Raw genomic sequence first — 20,841 nt, 5'->3', positions numbered from 1 at the left:
TCGACATTTTTAGATGGTATATCGTACTTTATATATGTATATAAGTACTTTATGGAAAGTAGAAATTTAGCTGTAGTCTGTAGGCTCATTACAAACAGAGGTTGGCTCTTATTCGTCAAACACTAGAATTGAAAGTTTCAACGTGAAGAAATCAAACAACAATGCATTTTTATAAGGAAACCCATAGAATTTCTGTTGTAATGCTCGAAAAAAAAACTTCAATGGTCCCTATCTTTTCCGTTAAATTTTTTTCACAATAATCATTAATTATTTTCACTCGAGTAATAACTTGAAAAAATAAATAAACACAGACAGAATATTACAACAAATTATATTTCCTTTACAATAATGAATTGCTAAGAATGAATTTCTCGATTCACAGAAGTGAAACAATATCACCACTAGAGTCAAGTAATGTTAGTCTTCAACATATCGCAGACGTGAGATAATGGATCACTTGAAGTTAAAATTATAGTAGGACGTATTTTTAATAACTGAAATTATGTTCAGTATGTACCTAGTTAGTGTTGATTTAACGTACCAGCACCGAACATATTATAAAGTTGGAATAATTACTGCCAAGCAGAAACGTTTATATATTATTAGGATTCGTATTTGAATACATTATAATTATTATTATATTCCCGACAAGCTCACGCCGAACTACACACCTGATTATCAGTGTTCCATAATATATTGCACAAATTTCTGTTCGAAACCAACCATTTTATTGAAAATTCCCGGTACATATTTAATTTTTATTTCAATTCCCAACTTATAACATATTTTTGAATAGGTTTTCATTAAAAAGAAAATGACAGCTATATTATATTAATTTCCCTAGTGGTTTTGAATAATACACATAACTCGGAGAAACTGAGTTTTCTAAAGAAAAAACGGACAGAAGCACATCCCGATCGAAATACATTCTTTATTAGCATAATATACAGGTTGAGTCACGTTTAATGAGACGTCTCTGGAAGTTATACAAAACATATTTTCAAGGATTTTTCATGACACTAATATGCACATCACTTGTAGCCATGTTTTACATTATCCAATAAACAAGATGTCCCTGAGAAATTTATATTCAACAAATAAGTTCGAGAGACCATAAGGTGATTAGTAACTAGTAGCAGATAATAAATAAAATATTTGAAACATCATAATAACAAAACCACATAACGTGTTAGGAATCACACGTTAAAAGGTAAGACCTCGTTAATCCTTAGCTCGCACAAGTTTCGACTTCTGAAGGGTTGTCGTTCGTAGGGGTGCGACAGCTGGTTAACGGAAAAACAGATTTTAAACAGAATTGGACCTGTACAAACAGTGGAAATGGATGGCATTCATTCATAAAGTCATCCAAAAGATACAGATTCAATAACAGGATGGCAACAATCAAACATAGGAGTGAGGATTGACAATTTTCGATGTACAATAGAGAACTCATATTAACTGTCAAGTACAAACTACATATAGAAAATGAAACTACCAATCTAGTCCCGAGCAAAAAAAAGACAACAGAATCACATATCGTATTACAAATCACTGAAGATCTATTGAGAGGTGAGTTGCCATAATGGTTGCTTGAGAGTTTTGCCGAGTTTTATATAATCTGCAGTTGAAGAAGAAGTATAGCAAGCGCCAAACGTGATGGTGAGCGATCGCGCAGGTATTCCCCCCCCCCCAACTAAATTACTATTGGATTACGATAAGCCTCATGCCGGCTAGTGTCGTACCTATAATAAGTTTCAATTAGGTAGCAAATGGAACATGAATTCTTTGTAATTTCTTGGTTAGGCGATGAAATTTTTTCAGAAACAATACAAATTATTCAGACAATGCCAAACGCCTCAGAGCATTTGTATGTCTTGCAAGAACTGTAGTGGGGGTTACATTGAAAATGAGTTTGGGCGCATAGGGGCGGGCTTGCCATCACGTTTGGCGCTTGCTGTAACTGATACAATAGCTGGAGTCTGTCAAATCGTTCAATAATCCATACACAAATAAGATGCCAGCACAGTCTTTGTGTGTTGATATTTCTTTCATCTTCCAATGAATAAGATTACCTTTATATGAGAAATAGTTTCGATTTATGAAGAAATGTTTAAGGAAAAACACAATAAGTCCTGGAGATTGTAATGTTTTGAAATATTTGAAAGAAATGGACAAGTCACTCGGCTCACAAAAAGCAAAAACAATGGTTGAGTTTGATTCTTTGTTCCCGGTTTGTTTTAAATAGACACATCACAGTTTTTCATTGATATTTTTCATTTTCACATGCTATTCACTCATTCATTCGTCATTTCTCATCTCTCCTTGAAGGAATGATTCCATGTACTAGATCCCCACGTATATCTCCCGCGAAGTATTGTTCAAAAAATCTACCTTTAGAAATTGAGAGTTTGTCATATTTCCACCCTCCTAACCTACAATTTCCACTCCAACACAATCCACCTTCCCCGCGAGGTCGTCGACACCCTCATCCCTTCGAGGGCGACAAAGAATTCGCACGTCAGTGCCGGTAACGCGACACCACCTGACCTGACACCCAACGCGAGTCCACCCTGTAACCCCATCCATTCTCACACACACGCTACCCATATAATTGTCGTATGTTAGATACTCAAAATCACATCCTCCGGCACGCTGTCAAAGGGTTTCTCTACCCCGTTCGGCCGACTTCACCCCATCGCCGATGCGCAAGGGCGGAGAAAGGGGTTGAAGGAATAGATGGATGACGCACAGGTAGAAAGTGTTGGAAAAAGGTAGAATCCTCTTTTTTTCGAACCGAGTTAGAAATAGAAACCAGCAGGTGAACTGATGAATATTCTAGTTCTTCACTGAAATAACTTTAAATTTTTTATTTATTCTAAAAGAAATTCAGTTTTTCAAGTCTGGATATTCATGAAGTATAACTTAACATTGATTACCTAATTGTTGTTACTATTGCTGTGATAAGTTGAAGAAGAAAACACAGAATGATAATTACTCGGTTTCATTTACTTGCAAGGTAAAACTTAACGACAGAAATGATGACAAGCATCTGAGTTTAAGCATATTAATAACTAACAAATAATTGAAATGAATCACTGTAAAACAAAAACACTAATGAGATTTATGTAATTGTGATTTTCCACCGACAATACTTTATAGTTGTGGATCAATTTTACTTGTACCAATTATCAAAAGAGATTTAAGATGCTCATCGGTTAATTGAGATCTGTAAACATTCTTTGTGTACTTCATCTTGGAAAACGTTTTCTCACACAAGTAAGTAGTACCAAAAACAGAAAACAACCCACGAGCAAATTCATGCAAATTATCAAATTGTTCCAGTGGAAGACTCTTATAAAATTCCAACAAAGATGAATTTTGATATTTGTTCTTAAGCATATCACTGCACCGTTAATCAATAATTTCCATCTGGACTTCCGGAGCCAGGGTTTCAATGTCAGAATCAAAAGGATTTTGAAAAAGCTTAATTTCATTCGCAATGAAATCAAAATCTGAAAAACGAGTATCAAAATTTACCTTCAAAGCACTCAAAGTTTCAATTGCAAAATTGACGGGAAATTCAGTCTCTGTAGTGTGGCTGAATATTTCACATGTTTCAAAATGTGTGAAACATTTTTTACGTAATTGCGATTGAAATAGTATTTTCTGCCTGAAGGATTTGATATTGGTGTATAAATCAGGGAGAAGCTGATTTTCTCTCTGCAATCTCAAATTCAGTTCGTTCATATGATTTGTCAAATCGACATAGAAGGGTAACTTCCACATCCATTCACCATTTTCTAAATCGGCAAAAGGGCACTGCTTCCCATTTAAAAAAATTTCGGTCTCTGCTCGAAGTTCAAAAAAGCGCTTAACGACTTTTCCGCAACTAAGCCAGCGTACGGTAGTATGATATGGTAAATCATTTTCTCCAATCTGTTGAATAAACTCGCGGAATTGTCGGTGATTCAGCCCAGTGGATCTGATGAAGTTAATAACTGATATGACTGGTTTTAGAACTTCAGACATATCCAAACATTTTCCGCACACGGACTGTTGATGAATGATACAATGTAAGACTAATGGTTTTGAACCACCATCATTCTCTACAGCCTTTGACACAAGTGCAACCACTCCTTCATTTTAACATACATATTTTTGCCTCCATCAGTTGTTATAGATTTCAAATTTCTCCATCGAAGGTTCTTTTTATTAATGGCATTTTCAACTCCCTTAAAAATATCTGCCCCAGTTGTCGTGCCGTGAATACTATCAATATCAAGAAGTTCTTCATACACTTCATAGCTTTTATCTACTCCGCGATTAAAAATCAACACCTGCGCAGTATCTGACACATCCCTTGACTCATCCAATGCTAGAGAAAACCACTCATGATGTCCATTTTTGTCAGACAGTTGAGATGATATATTTTTTGCGATGTCTTGCATCAAACACCAACACGGTGTTTGCTGACAAACTGACACTTTTAAATAAATTTATCTTTTCGGGGCATATTTCTTCGGCTACTGCAATCAAGCATTCTAATATCTCCATCGGTGAATGGTTTGCCACGTTTTCCGATTTCACAAAGATTACAGCGATTTGAGTCCGCGTTTCAAAGCTTCAAATATTTCCTTCCGCAAACTTCCTGTATACTTGGAGTAACTTTGAAGATGTTTCGATTCATAGTGTCGTTTAATGTTATAGTCCTTGAGAACAGCTATGATTTCATTACAAATTAAACATAGCGCCTTATTACTGGACTCAATCACAAAATACTGAAAGTTCCATTTTTCTTGGAACGTTCTGCATTCACTGTCGATTTTTCGCTTCTTTTCCAAACTAACAAATCACACATAAAAACAATAAGTCAAATCAAAATACTTTTATTGACGGGTGTTACTTTATTTCACAATAGACAGTTTCGCTTCCTTCGCCTTTCCTACGCAGACTAACTCGCAGTTGCGCCGCTAGCCTTTTTATATGCAATTATTACTGCCATTTCGAGGTGATATGAATACACTAGCTAGAACCAGAAATTTCTCGAACCAACGCGGTAATTCCTACCTAGATATATTAGATAGATTAGCTACCTAGCGGGTAGCTGAAAAAGATAGTACATAGTACCACTACTCGCCACTAGACGTCGTTAAGTGTCACAATACACAATAATAATTGAAATGCAAAAAAAGCGTAAGTTTGCTTAGGTCACGCACTTTGCGACTATCCTAGTCTAGAAATATAGTTAAGGGCAGAAATTGGCCTTTGGAACAAACTGAAAAAATCATTATGACCCGAAGGCTTCAAAGTTTGGAGACCCCTGCTCTATGGTATTGGCTTATCAACTGCAATAAACTACCTGTTTCAATTCCATTGTGTAGTGTAGTGTAGTATCAACACTATCAACTGCAATAAACTACCTGATTTAATCCCATTGTGTAGTGTAGTGTAATATTAATAATAATAATATGTCTTTATTAGAACAGCATGAAAAACATTTTTTTTACATATAACTGTGATTTTCTTTTCTTTATTTGATTCGGGTTTTATAACTTACGGGTCTAATTGGTTTTATTATAATCGTTTAGCCAATACCATATACCTACCGTGAAACCTACTATACTTGGTTGATCCGATACATACCTCACGACCCGTGTGGACCGCTTCTCATACAGCGGTAGTGAGCGGTATAGAATAATTTTCATTCGTGAATATTTAGATTTAGTTGTTTTGTATTTTTCACCCCAGAACCCAATAACAAAGTTTTTCTAAGAATTGTAATAATAATAATGTCTTTTATTTACCAAGGTAAAAAAAAGTTCATAAAGGAAAATTCAATGGGTTTGGTAAAATCCTGGATCGGAATTCAGGAGACAAGCGTGTGCAGAACGCCGAATCCTGCTCTTCCATTCAACTGCTTTAGAATATACAAAACTTAAAAGTATTCATCGAACATATGATGTACAAAAAAAATTATAGTACCTATGTAGTAAGAGAGAGAGATAGAGAGAGAAAGAAAATAAAAGGAATAAAAGAGAGGTAATTCATAATGCTTACAGAATAACTTGAATTTTGCATTTTATGCAAGACTTTAGTTGCATGTTAGCTGTTTCTCATATAGCCAGTTATGAGCCTGAAACTTGAAAAGTGGTAGTTTTTTTTCAGATGTGTGGAAAGACTATTGTAATGAGTGTAGATAGAAAAACTGAACCTCTCGAACAGTGCTGTGCTGTGGTGGGGGCAATTATTGCATTTTTGTGTCGGACATTCACTGTATGTTCATTTTCACGAAATCGAACTTTATCATAAAGATACTGCGGTGATTTGTTGATGATTATATTGTGAAATACGGTTAGACATTGCAATAAGAAACGATTCTTCATTGACAGCCATTGCGACTGAGAAAGCTTATGAGAGATATGCTGGAACTTACGGATGTCATAGATGTAGCGTAAACAGGAATTTTGGACTTTTTTATTTCCTGCATAAATTTAGACTATCCAAACAGGGATAATATACAGGTGAACAGTAGGTGAACTGTGAAGGGATTAGAGTCTGGCATAAATTGATTTTTGTCTGAGTATTTAGGTATGCTCGGTGAGAGTAAATTAATCTTAAGTTCGCGTAAGCTCTCTGGATATATAATGAAACTTGCTTTTTGAACCTGAAATTAGTATCCAACATCAAGCCAAGATTTGTTGCCTCCGGTACTATATTCAGAGTTATACCATTCAGAGAAATATTTACTTGAGGTTAATACCTTTGGCATAATAACTTGGGACCAAACATAAGAACCTGCGTTTTATTAGGATTGAGTTGCAGTTCGTGTTTCACAGAAGAATCATAAATGTTTTGAAGTTCAGTATTGATGTTAGCAACAGCTTCATTCAGCAATCCTGGTTTAAACGATACATACAGTTACAGAGATTAATCTTAGCCAGTATATTTGAGGTATATAAACTAAAAAGCAATGGCCCAAGTATAGATCCTTGCGGAACACCGAGCATTAATCTCACCGATTCAGATAGTTTGCATTCGAGTTTCACCAATCACTTCACAACTGAAGAACTACAGTTGTCCCGTTTTTTAAACCTGTAAAAAATACTCTGAAAATGAATATATACAATAATCCTGAGAATAATTTGAAATACCTTCAGTTTTATTGAAATCATCAAGGGAGGAAACTATTGCTGAGGAAATTAATTTTCAATTTTTGTCGGTAAATATGGCAAACTAGCATATCAAACTAAAGGAATGTCTAGACGTGGCATATATTTTCATCAATTTCTTTATTTATTTCACACCATTCGTTTATGACTTGACAAAAACTCTATATATGCAATCTTGTCGAATAAACTGAACAGGCCTAAATCGTTAACAAAAAATACTCGACAGCTTGCGTTAATAAAAAATACTGAGCTATTGAAAGTGAGAAAGGGTCTGGAGCAGTGTTGTTTCTGTTCGAAAAAAATGTGTAACTGGTTATACTGAAAAAAGTAACATTTTAGAGAAATGAGTCGCACACAACACGTTAACTCTCAGTAAAGTTGTGATAAGTCAACTGTCAGTTTTGATGCGTCACTTGTCAGTTCTGTCAGTTGTTTTTGTCATCTGTCATTTGAATGTTCATCAAAATGTAACAAAACGAGAAAAACTCCTATTGATCAATGCATAAACCGTTTAGGGGGTCGGTAAAGTCGGTAAGTAAGAGAATTGAGTTTTGAAATACCTGTCAAATGAAATATAACTTTACCTCTAGGACAAACGGAAACTTTTGGAGGGGTTGATCCATGCAGCAGGTTCAAATATTTATATAAACAATATTTTTAATAAAATTCATTCCATCAGTTTCTGCACTAACAAATTATTGATTTGAGTATATTAACAAATTATGCATCTAATATAATTTCCGGTGAACAAATTACTCCTTTAGTGTGGAGTATCACTATATTAATGCCTTCGACCAACGCATAACTTATTTGCAGACGAGAAACCACTTGAAAAGTCGAAAACTAGCAGAGATCACCGGATAATGTTTACTCTAGAAAGGTCATTACACTCATTACATATTATTATTCATAATTTCCATAAAAAAAAGGGGTCAGTGTACTCATACTCTAAACTGAATTGTCAAATCAATTTTTCCAGAATATCTCCATGCTAGGAATTGCACATTAAAAAGTAAGACCTCGTTGAACCTTAGCTCGTTCAAGTTTCGACTTGTGAGGGTTTTCGTTCATATGGGGGCGTCAGCTGGTTAACGGAAAACCACATTTCAACAGAACTAATAAAAATGTTTAAACTTAAAAACGTCATTTGAATAAGCTTTGAAACGGGTTATTTTTTTGTAATCTAGCCTACTTTGTTTCTCTCCTGCTGCAGTACAGAACTGAAATACTGTATATTAAAAAATTTTCAAATAATTTCTCACTTAGATATAAAACGCAAAACTCGTGACAAACCTGATTGTTCCACCCCTCTCGATCTCCGCCCCTGGAACCAGCGTCGCATCGACAACGTGACGGCTCTATTCAGCTCTATATGTCCCTCCTGTTCGGCGACACCTCTTAACTCACTTTATACACCCCAAGCTCGTTAACACCACGGCTTTTAATATCGCTCTGTGTGCGTGAAAATAAAAAGCGCCTAAGAAAGAATACGAGTGACGGGGGGCGGGGGAATATCGCCGAGGGCTGGGCCCATCTCCCGTTTCGCACCAATCTGGTACGGTCAATGAGCGAAAAAAAAAAAACACGGCGACGACATTGTTTTTTTGCCCGATGAATGAGTTCCGTCGTGTTATGGTCGTGTTATACTTGTCTCACGAGTTTTTGCCGGTTGATTTCCCCTGATCGCCGGTTGGTGTGTAACCGTGTACTCGATGGCCTATTTTGACTTTTTTTTTATTTCCGCACTCATTAATACGAAAACCAATTTTCAGGCTGTAGGGTGGGGAGCAACATTTACTGCCCCAACTCGATAAAATATATGGATATTTTATTGGTTTTGAAGTTTTAATGCAAGATATGCAAGTAATTTGCTGTATGCAGAAACACACATTTTAGATATCAGACAATTAGACATAGTTCAGACGTATATGCATATTTGAGAATGTATATGCATGCAAATATCAATGTATATGCAAAGCAAAACCGAACATAGCACTTCAAACTATCTTGTTTCAAAATCTATAGGACAGAGAAGCTAAGCTACTGGTATCCAGCTCCCAAACTATTCAAATTTTTACCAAAAAATATTACATATGAAACATCTCTGAAACGCTTCAAAAAACACTTAATATCATAAACTGATCGAAGGTTAACCACTGTCCAAATATATTGTTTTATGTCTATATTTGCCCCTCAAGGAAGCAATTTAGCACCTCTTTTATTCTCACTCTTCATTAACGACATAGGAAATAATTTCTCTAGCAATTTTTTACTCTTTGCAGATGATTTGAAAAGCTTTCGGCCCATTACATCACAGAACTGCTTAATCTTACAAAAAGACCTTGACTTTTTATACAATTAGTGTAACGAAAATAATCTTCCCCTCAATATAAACAAATGTAGATACTCAAAATACACCCTTAAACGTAATGTTATTTCTCATGATTACAGCATAAATAACACACCTCTTCAAATAGGCACTCATCAAAGGGATCTTGGTGTCACATTTGACCCTAAACTGGGTTTCTCTATTCACTATGACACAATAACATGCTCAGCCAAACGGATGCTAGGGCTCATTTATCGTAACTGTAACAACTTTCGTAACAGAGACAGTTTTTCAACTCTTTTCAATGCATACGTCAAATCTCGGCCTCCCTTATATGGTCACCCATATACAATGTCCACATAAACAAATTCGAGTCTATAGAAAGAGTCTTCATGAAATATATTACTTACAGGCTAGAAGGAGTTTACCCTGAACAAGGCATCGACAACATAATACTACTGAATAAATTTAATCTATTATCTCTTCAAAACCGAAGAACCTACTACTCTATGATATTCATTTATAAACTAGTGAATAATCTGATTGACTGTCCCGAACTACTTACTCTCCCACTTCAACTTTCATGTTCCACGAATCAATACTAGAAATGAACTGACTTTTTATCTACCAAATTCTAGAACAAACATATTACTCAAGTCACCAGTTGTTGCAATGAGCAAACTTTTCAATAAACTCTGTGAGAATCTCGACATGTATTATGAACATATTGGTCAAGTTAAGAACCACGTTAAGAACCTTAAGACGTTAAGACATTGTTTTTTTGCCCGATGAATGAGTTCCGTCGTGTTATGGTCGTGTTATACTTGTCTCACGAGTTTTTGCCCGTTGATTTCCCCTGATCGCCGGTTGGTGTGTAACCGTGTACTCGATGGCCTATTTTGACTTTACTGCCGAATTATGTTTTTTTTGTAATACACCTAAACTATGTTTTTACTTGTTAGATATGTATCTGACTTATGGTTTTTTTTTCAATTACTCTCCTAGCTTGCTGCAGACAAGTGTTCCACCTAATTTTTTGCTTAACTCTCCTAAATGTTAACTTCATTTTATTTTGTGTTTACTCGCTTCAGGTGTTTCTAGTTGATAAATTAGTATTGTATTCATGTATATGTGTATATATGTATGTGTATGTTATTGGGATTTATTCCTGTTTAGACATTAAACAATTTTTGTTATATATCCCATTTCATAGCACATAGTATAAGTTTCTCAACTTCTGAGAGTTGTCGTTCGTATGGCGGCGACATCTGATTAACGGAAAAACAGATTTTAAACAGATTTTTTTTGAACAGATAGATTACAATGATTAATAATAGCCTATGAAATATATATTCATTAATCATTAGCTATAAAATTTCTGCAGATATTGAAATGTATGTACACTCACGCGAGTGATGCCTTTTAAATTTCGGTATTAAAGAACAAAAACAAATATTAATAATCGAAAATCACTTTATTGTTTTTCAAAATATTCCCCATGAAGATCTATACACTTTTGCATGCGTTTGAACAAATTATCGAAGCACTTTTGGCAATCTTATTGAGGTATCTCCAAAACATGCATTCTGAATGTAGCAACCGCTTCTTCAGGTGTCAAAAAATGTTGACCTCACAGTTTGTTTTTTACGTGCGGGAATAAAAAGAAGTCATTCGGTGCCAAGTCAAGACTATACGGCGGATGACTTTTCAAATCGATGTTTTGGGTGCTGCTCAAAAATGCAGTTTGGGCCGATGTGTGGTGAAAAGTGATCCATCTTCGGCGGTTGGTTTTCCTGATTTCTTGGAAGACAACTGGCAAACAAACGGTTGTGTACCACTCAGAATTGACTGTTCTCCGTGGTTCTAGTGGTATGGTTGCGGCATGTCCAGTTTTTCTGAAAAAACAGGCGACCATTTGCTTGGAAATGCTTTTGCATTTGCGTGCGTGAAAAACTTTTGTTGGATTTGGCTCATCTTGAAACACCCCTACAGTCGACTGGTGTTTACTTTCGGGCTCATACGAGTAAATCCACTATTCATCACCTGTCACGATGTCATAGAAATACCACTGGTCCTTGATGGAGCTTTATCGCCAAAAATTGAATTAAGTTCATCCATGCACTGTTGCTGAGTTAATCCACGTCGGAAGTTGTAAAAAATAATCGCACGAAAATATTCACGATTTAATTCCATTTTTGGGCCGAGTTACTGTAAACAACACAAATAGCGCGCGTATTTCAAAAAGTTCTGAGTACGTATAAAAGCTCAACTTTATGATAAAGCTGTCAGTTGCCAGACTGCAACACTAGGGTTGCCAAATCCCAAAACATAAAAGGCAATCTATCGTATTCATCTATACTACATAATATAGTTCAATTAGGTATAATTCAGCAATGTTGAAAGCCAAATACATACTACTTATCTACAGAAGGAAGAATTATGAAATGATAAATTTTTGAATTCATCAAGTGAACAATTCCTGTTAGTTCCGTTCATTACATACTTTAATTCCGCCGTCCGCTTTTTTGATCATTTAACGAAACGACGAAAAATCCCGTAGTACAATCCTTCGCCAAACCCCTTCTCTCGCTCGCTTTTAACGGACAAATTCGAACCGTTTCCAACTCCGATTGCGTGAGTAGATTTGTCTATCGGATGCCCTATAAAAGTCGCGGTATATCGACAAAAGTAAATGTTATTTCTCTTTATTGGGTTTGTTGCTCCGGGTTTATGTGACACATGTACAACATGGTTTTAGGAAAGAATCCGGAACTTGGTTCAACACTCAACCGAGGCGGCCGATGTGATTTATTGTGCTAGAACGTTGTGTCGACGCTAAAATAGAAAATACCGAAACACGGAGAGCCCGTTACAATCTTTTGTCGTTGAGATGAAAGCGATGTCGACGCTATGTTTATTGAAAAATTGCTAGCAATAGTTCAAATTGTAACGTTTTCGATACCGAGTGTCCAAAATATTAGTGAACGCGTGAAATTTTCAATTCAGGAAAACTTTGTTCACTTACTAGAAGCATTGTTTCATATGAAACAATTTTTTCAAATTTTCTTTGAAAAACATTTTCGCGAAGAAGATAATTTCAGCCATAAGATTCTTGTTTGAATTGACAGGAAAATAATTTTCAAGAAAGATTAGTCTCTAGAAGAAACCTCTCCATGTGTAAACAAAAAATTATGCAAAGAAGTTACTTGGAAAAAATGTGATTTTGCTATAATTCAATATTCGCGTGAAAGTTTATTATAAAGAAGAAATTAATACAAATGATGAAATTATGAACTTACGATGCACTGTTTGGAACCTTTGGTGTAGTAATGAATATTTCTGGAGTTTTTTCACAACACCAAATCGTTATTTTTAACACCTAGACACGTGTTTCGATCACCAAGTGATCATCTTCAAAGAGGAAGATTAAACTAGAAACTAACGCGAAGCTAACGCTATTTATGCTATACAGGTAAACCCTACAGGTAAACCATCCAGGTGTACCACCCATTCAGGTATTCCAACCTAAATTAATTTTACAATTTTGCCTTATCTATTATTTTACAATATATTTTTAACTTTTATAGCTGTATATAAATCAATTTTCAGCTATATAAAAATTAATTTCACAATATTGCATATCTAAATTAATTTTTGCAATGCGTCCTTATATAGTAATCAGTAAACCCAACAACATTATTTTATTTTAACAAGCTATATAGTATGCTCTTTGATATAGGTCCGTCATCGTTATTCATAATATTATTGTGTTTGCTTATTTCTACACTCTCATAGTTGCCTGTTGTTGTTAACTTGTCTAACTAATCTTAATGAAGTGAAGTCTATGGAATGGTTTTGTTGCAAAATATGATGGGCGACTGGTGATTTTTCAGGTCTTTCATATTTTAAGTATGCTATGTGTTCCTTATATCTTACTTTAATAGATCTTTTTGTCTTTCCATAATATTTTGCATCGCAGTCCTTACATTCAATTTAGTAAATTCCAGACTTTTCCGAATTCTCGACTTTGTCTTTTGGACTTCCCAAAAGGCTCTGTAGTGTACGACTTGTTTTAAAAAACACCTTCATACCTGGTTCCTTGAAAATCTTTCCAAAGTTCTTTGTATATTGGTGGTATGGAACTGAAAAGTATTTATCCTGTAGCACTAAATCATCTGAAGATCTTGGTCTGCCAATGTCCTCTATTTCATAAAAGTAATGTGGGGTGTCTCCAAAGGTTCCAATAAATTCAAAACATCGCCAGAACACATCGTACACGACTATCGTCAAACTTAAATCAGTCCGTTTCGTCTTTGACCAAGGTGTAATAATGACCTGGTTTAATGCCAGAACCACAGTGAACAATGACTGCATGAAGATCATACTAGTTGTCTGCTAGATTGAGGTGTTAATCTATTTCGTACTTTCGTAAGAGTTTGGTGCATCCGTTAGAGGTTGAGTCATGTGTGAAGATCATCAGTGTTATTATTAGATTGACTGGTGCCTCAGATATACTTTTTTTCTTATAATAGTCAGTTAGTTTAGCGCATGTTTGGCAATACAGTTGATCATCACCTGTTTTCAGATGATTTAACAATAAACTTTACACGGAATGGTTATCAGTCATATTAGAAAACGTTAGTTCAAGTTTCAGAAAATCACATCCTAAAGAGTATCTAGTGGACTTCAAAGACTCTAGGAAATCCACATGAACACTGAATTACATGAAGGAACTTTCGTTGGGGGGGGGTTCTTCTAGTTTATATCAGGAAGAACAAAACTGTTTGAACGGATAACATGAAAACATGAAAATACGAGTGGAAAAACGCAGTGAGTTCACACAGTATTATTTATCTAGGCACTGAAAAAAAATCTGAATATGATTGTTAATATTCTCTCAGGTACCTTTTCTCACTTTTTTTCATCAATAGGTGCAGCTGTTTGAAATTTTTGCTATCAAAAATTCAATTATTTTTACTACTTTCTAAATTCTAGTAATTCCATCAATTTCTACTGGCTCGCACAACAATGGATCTTTTCATAGATACAATATCATTCGTTGTATTAGTGCAAATGAGGGAAAACTCCAAGCTTTATCGCCTTATCGCTTCTACATTTTTGAAAAATTTCACAAAGAAACTTTATTCATAGATAAATTTCAGATCAACATGATATTTGAACAATATTTTTTAGTGCAAGTTAGGGTACTGCGACTCTTATTAGATTATAAATCTTATCAGTTTTTAGTGGCGAAAATATTCATCAAAATATTTGCAAAAGTAAAACCTGAATAAAAGTTACTGTAGGCAAATATGGAGGGAACGAATACTTTGAAGTGAAAATTTCCAGAGACGGTTTTTTCTTCGGGTTTGTTTGTTGGGGTTATGCGAAATTAACACGTGCATTATCTGTTTACGATGCCATTGTTGTGCATTTCTGCTAGTTAATGTGAATTGGGAGTAGAAGTGAATATACACAAAGTGTCAATTTGCAAACTTTCCATTAATACCATTTCTGCACAGACTGAGAAAAATCGAAAAACGCGTTAATTTTATTTCCAAAAAGGAAAAATATTTAATCGTAGGGGGTCTAGTGGAACAGTATTTTGAATGGGGTTTCAATTCTCTTTAAATGGTGTTATTGATTCATTATTTATATAAAAATCATTGAAGTGTTAACTTTTGCTCACCTGGATTTCCAAAAAATACTATATTATTTCATTTCTTTCATTTATTTCATTTCAAATAAACGATAAAGTACAACCAGGGTGATAATTGAAAATACTTCAGAATAATATTTATAATTTATAATATATATATATATATATATATATATATATATATATATATATATATATATATATATATATACACAATCGATCGCTTCAAAAACGCTTCACCAACTTTCCTTGAAAGCTTCTGATAATTCCTCCTCCAAGCTCTCTATTTCACTATCACTGTCGTCATTAAAATCGATAATTTTAGATACTTCTTCTTCAATTAGCTCGTTTACCTTCTAATCAAATTTTGGAAAATTATTTTTACGCCTGATGCTCTTTTTCAATTTCCCCAAATCAACTCGATGGGATTGAAAACATTAAAATAAGGGGGAAGTATCAGTATGCTGTGTCCATTCTTTTCAGCAATACTCTCAAGCGCATACACTTTTTCAAATGTTTTTGTCTGTAAAAGTTCAAGTAGTTGGTTTTTGGTATAATAATATTCAAAATACACATTGTTATCCATTAAAAAATTTTCTACTTCATCTTTCCTCGAATTTTTATTCCTCAACTTCCTCCGCAATGCACAATGATCAATCGCGATCATTTGTTTGCAGGCATGATAGGCGTACAAGTTCTGAAACCATCAGTTCACCCTTTCGTAACTATGTCATGAGTGTCATAGCAAGTTTCGTCCAAATAGAAAATTTGCCGTTGTTCTTGTCTATATTTAGTTATTTGTTTTAAGTATTTGTTACGCAATTCCACTATTCTTCTGCTTTCCATAACTGCTTGACGTTTTTTTATTATTTTGAATCTAAATCTTAGTTTCCTTATCCAATTCTGAAGAGTAATGTCACAGCAGTTCCCGTTATGCTGAAAGTATTGAATTTGTTCCTTATGATTTCAGTTGTAGGAATCTCATTGCTTTTGTATATTGTTTTTTAATGATTTTATTAGATGAACATCTAAAGGTTTTCGTAATCCCGCATCAAACCGCGTCTTGCGTTCATAAGGTTTTTTTTCGACTATTTTACGTACAGTTGAAAAAGGAATTTCGGTCAAATCTGATGTTGCTTGTAATAGTTTGTTTCCCTCGAAACCAAACCTGAGATGTAGATTCTTAAATACATTGAAACATACTCTCTGGACCAACTGCACCAATATCGAATTTCAACACTCAAATAGCGATCAGTTCCTGAACTGAATATTGATAACACGACGGCGATAACCTTCCCCGTATTCCTCGATTTCTATTCATCACCGTAACATGACTTCATATTTACTTTTATGTCACTTCAGCCAAACTTAAAATTCGGTAAGTAAAAATTATCCAATACGAACCGGCAAGTCTACAGCCCCCGTGGACTAGTTCTCAGCCGGTTTATTTCTATGTATTGGTTTTTTGGCCTTTGAGAGTGCCGCCATCTTTAAGTATGCACATTATCGTTTACTTCGACTATAATAGGAATTTCATTCGATTTAAAAATAACAAATTTCTTCAATAGGGGTTCATTTTACGGAAAAAGTGACTTCTGTGTAATTCCATGTTCATATGTTTTCAAGTAGTTGTTTCGGGTGAGATTTTTCTTCCAGAAACGTCAGTGTATATTCTAGAAGTCTTTGTAAAGAGTTTATATTGGAGTTGATCAATTAGTATCTTTCTTACTTCAGCAGTTTCTCACATTTTCTATAACGGTGTGGAAGTAGAAAGCCAAAAAGTTTTTCCCAAAAAGCTCATCTCTATCAAAAAATACCCGCAAAAGAAGCAAACGTTAATCTTTTCTCACACCAGAACAAAAATTCTGTTTCTAGACGCGTGTTTCTCTAACCAAGTCATCTCACTACAAACGGGAAAAATTTTTTGATGTCGCAATCAAGGTACAGACATACTGTCTTTTACTGTCAAAAGTTGGAAACGCGTGTTCCCAACTAATTATCTTCTCATTTTCATTATTACAGTGCTAATCACAACCATTCTCTGGCTCTTCAGTATTAATTAATCAGACCGTACCGTGTTAATTTTTACGCAATGTGTTCCTTTCGAGAGGTAGCCAGCATATTCCCTCTGAATCTCATTTATTCCGTGTCTCTCAAGAATATATCATGCAGAGAAAATAATTGACGGGGAGTAAAAGCCCCAATCCGAATATGTAAGCAACCGCCACACGTAAACTTAGGAATGTGTGGGTGGTGTAGTCAATAAAACTCGCGTGAAATTCAAGGCCCGAAGAATGGAACACAATGTATGACTCGCTGTGCGAGTACTCTCGCTTTGCTTTCCCATTAAAGGAATGCCATGTAGAGTGTGAATGCATATCCATCATTAATAAAGCTCTTTTGTGTGAACATTATTTCCTAGACACCCGATATCATTAAATGAGCGCGCACACACACACATACCGCGTTTGTGGCTTTTGTGAAGTTGGAAGTATTATTTTACGAATATTACACCTGAGGAAATAGAATATATTTACTGAAGATAAAGAGAAAGGAAAACTTTTATATTGTTTGTATAATTGAATTATTGCACTGCAACATTTCATTTTTCCACTTTTCATTTTATTCCTTTCGCGAGGTAATCTAAACACCGAGAAAACTGTTTTGTCAATTTCAACTCGTAGATTGTAACATATCAATTATTTAAATTTTTATTTTTTATTTTCTCTTCTCTGAGCAGTCTGGGGTGGAATTCTAATAATTGCTCGTATCGTATCGGTGCGAGGCTAAACACAAATCGAAACGATAGTACATTGATTGCTATTCTAACTCTCTCACCGAGGAACGATCGGTTATCGTCGGAATTTGTCTTAAGGAGGTCTTCCACTCACATGGAAATTTGTGTTTTGTACGTTTCATGCATAAATATTTCTATGTTCTATGGTTTTATGTGAAGAACGAGTGAAGTACTCAATTGTTAGGAATAGTAAAATCAGCAATTTCTCATTTTTGGTTATTGAGGAAATTTCATTATTTTCATAAATATGTCATTCAAAGTAAGAGAGGCCCTGTTAAAATAATAAGCTGATATAATAATTTCTGAATCATTATATTGTCGCCATCTACGGAGTGTAGTTCGAACATATGTTGTTTCTTAGTATAGTTTTGTGTTGAACAGTTGGCAAAAATGTATGCTTGACACAACGACACAAGTAGTTGTATGACAAAAATAAAAAAAAGGTTGTTGATGGTTGCTTCACAGTATTTTTATTTCATAGTAAAACAGAATAGAAGTTAAATAGGTAAATTTGTTGGTCCTCGAGGAAAGGATCTGTATAAAAAACATTGGGACGAATTGGCGCATAATCTGAATGCTCTAGGACATGGAGCAAAACCTACTAAAAATGGCAGAAGGTAAACCAAGATATCAAATATTTTTTATAACTTAGAACGTTTGAGACACGAAACGATACCAAATACTACTTAGAATTCCTGCTGTCGTCTCAAACGATACAATAGCTATCTTATAATTCCACGGCTGCACCAGTATTCCCTAAATCATAGCCGATTTTCTGTTTGAAATCTATTTTTCCGTTAACCAGCTGTTGCACCCCTACGAACGACAACCCTCAGAAGTCGAAACTTGTGCGAGCTAAGGATTATCGAGGTCTTACCTTTTAACGTGTGATTTTTAACACGGGTTGGACGATAGCAAGTGAAGATCGATCGTTCAGACTAGGGCTTGAACCACCGACCAACACGGCAGTCAATTCGAGTGAGTGAACAAAGCACCCACGCCGAACCGCTTGGCTACCGACCGACCGAATTTATTTCATTAATTCGGACGTTGTCTAATATGATACAAAATTGATTTGAAATCCCTGAAAACAATCTGTAAAAAAAGTAAAGACAGTATCTGAACCAGGAATCCAACCACCATCAATCGACTAAGAGTGAAATCATCAAGACTCTAGTAGACCGTGCTTTCGGGCTCTGTTATACAATAAGGTCTCGAAAAGGAACTAGGCATCATCAAAAATGACCTTCAACGGAACGGTTACTCCAAAGTTATGGTGGAACAGACTTTAGCTAGAAGACAGCAATAGCTTTACAAGGAAGAGAAGCCGCCACAACCAGTACTTGTAATTCCCTACATCAGAGGATTGTCGGAAAGGATAACAAGAATTGGGTCCAAGTATAACATCAGAACCTGCTTCAGATCTGGGAACACTATCCGTAGCAGTTTCACAAAAACCAGGCCACCAAACGCGGACTGCGATTCTAAGAATTGCATTTACCGGATACCCTGCGAGTGCGGAGAATCATACATCGGTGAAACTAAGATGCCATTGACAGTTCGCATTGCCGAGCACAAGAAACACACACAGCGAGGAGAAACCAGCAAATCCGGAATAGCAGAGCACGTTTGGACTCATCAACATAACATCAAGTGGGCTCAAGGTAAAATCATCCACAAGGAGAAACACTGGTTTAGGAAAAAATTCAAAGAAGCAGCATATATGTTGTCCAACAATGCATTTAGCCAAGCTAGCGTAGAGATACTCAACATATGGAATTTTCTAATCAAGCGAAACACGACCAAGGCTCAAGTTTTAATTTTAATTTTTTGTTAATAATTTTTCAATTTTCATCTCGTGTTCATTTTTCAATTTTTTGTTTTTTGTTTGTTGCCTGTATTTTATTTCATTGTAATTTACGTTTTCTTCAGCTAATTTTTTTAATTTTTTACATATTTTTTTCAGGGATTTCAAATCAATTTATATCATATTAGATAATGGAAGTCTGAACTAATGAAATGTACCACAAAACATTGTCAACCACCTTCAAACAAATTTTATTCATTTCACGGTTAGATAGACAAACTAATGTCAAGTATTTTTCTTTTATTGGGTCATAGTGAATAGCATGAAGTGGGAAGTATGGTTAGACAAAGATATTCATCTACGTTTGCGAGGATGTCATACTTAGAATTGGTGGGCGCCATCTTTGTATATGTTCGAAGGAATTGATAGAACAGGTGGTATCATTGCCTGGGTTCTGAACTGGAACCGTTTCTATGTGTGAAGGATGAAATTGTGAAAGGGTCTTTTCTGTGCCTGGTTTTACATGAATAACACGTAGTGGCGATTAAATTAGAAATTTTCATATTCTAAAGTTGGAAATATTCCAACTTTGAAAGTACAATATAAATATTGATATAGAAGTAAATTACGTAGTCATTTTCTACATTAGGTTAAGGCAGTAAGTAACACGTCTCTATGATACCATTTGAAACGACAGCGAAACGCTGATTTTTGAAGAACTACTAAAGGATGAACACCCGAAAACCGTTTACTGTTCGGGAACTGGAATATAAGATGGAGCCGAAGAAAATGTAGGTTTTTTTTATAACATTATTGAATATATGAGCATTAAAATATTTACATTGTTCAAATATTCCTCATGTTATGTAAAACTAGAAAAATTGTCATAAATATTGTGAAATTTCACCAAATAGTTTTTAATAATAACAAAAAACGTTAGTTTTATCAAGTTATTGGAATTTTGTAAGAAGTTCTATAGAATTTTGATGTTAAAAAAATTACAGAAACATTTTAAAAATACATGTTCCACTTTACAATGGAGAACTGACATTTTAAAAAGTCAAGAAATGTCTGAGGAAT

The 20,841-nt window shown here is 35.0% G+C and overlaps 1 protein-coding gene across 1 annotated transcript in view; it reads right to left on the bottom strand.

Annotated features, from left to right (window-relative positions):
- LOC111506181 (ephrin-A1) overlaps positions 1-20,841 on the bottom strand; it is a 357,598-nt gene that overhangs the window by 87,861 nt on the left and 248,896 nt on the right.

The sequence above is a fragment of the Leptinotarsa decemlineata genome, unplaced genomic scaffold (genome assembly GCF_025532065.1).
Source record: "Leptinotarsa decemlineata unplaced genomic scaffold, Ldec_3_MD MMD2_tig00026282_RagTag_RagTag, whole genome shotgun sequence".
Lineage (NCBI taxonomy): Eukaryota > Metazoa > Arthropoda > Insecta > Coleoptera > Chrysomelidae > Leptinotarsa > Leptinotarsa decemlineata.
This window is presented reverse-complemented; position numbering and strand designations above follow the sequence as displayed.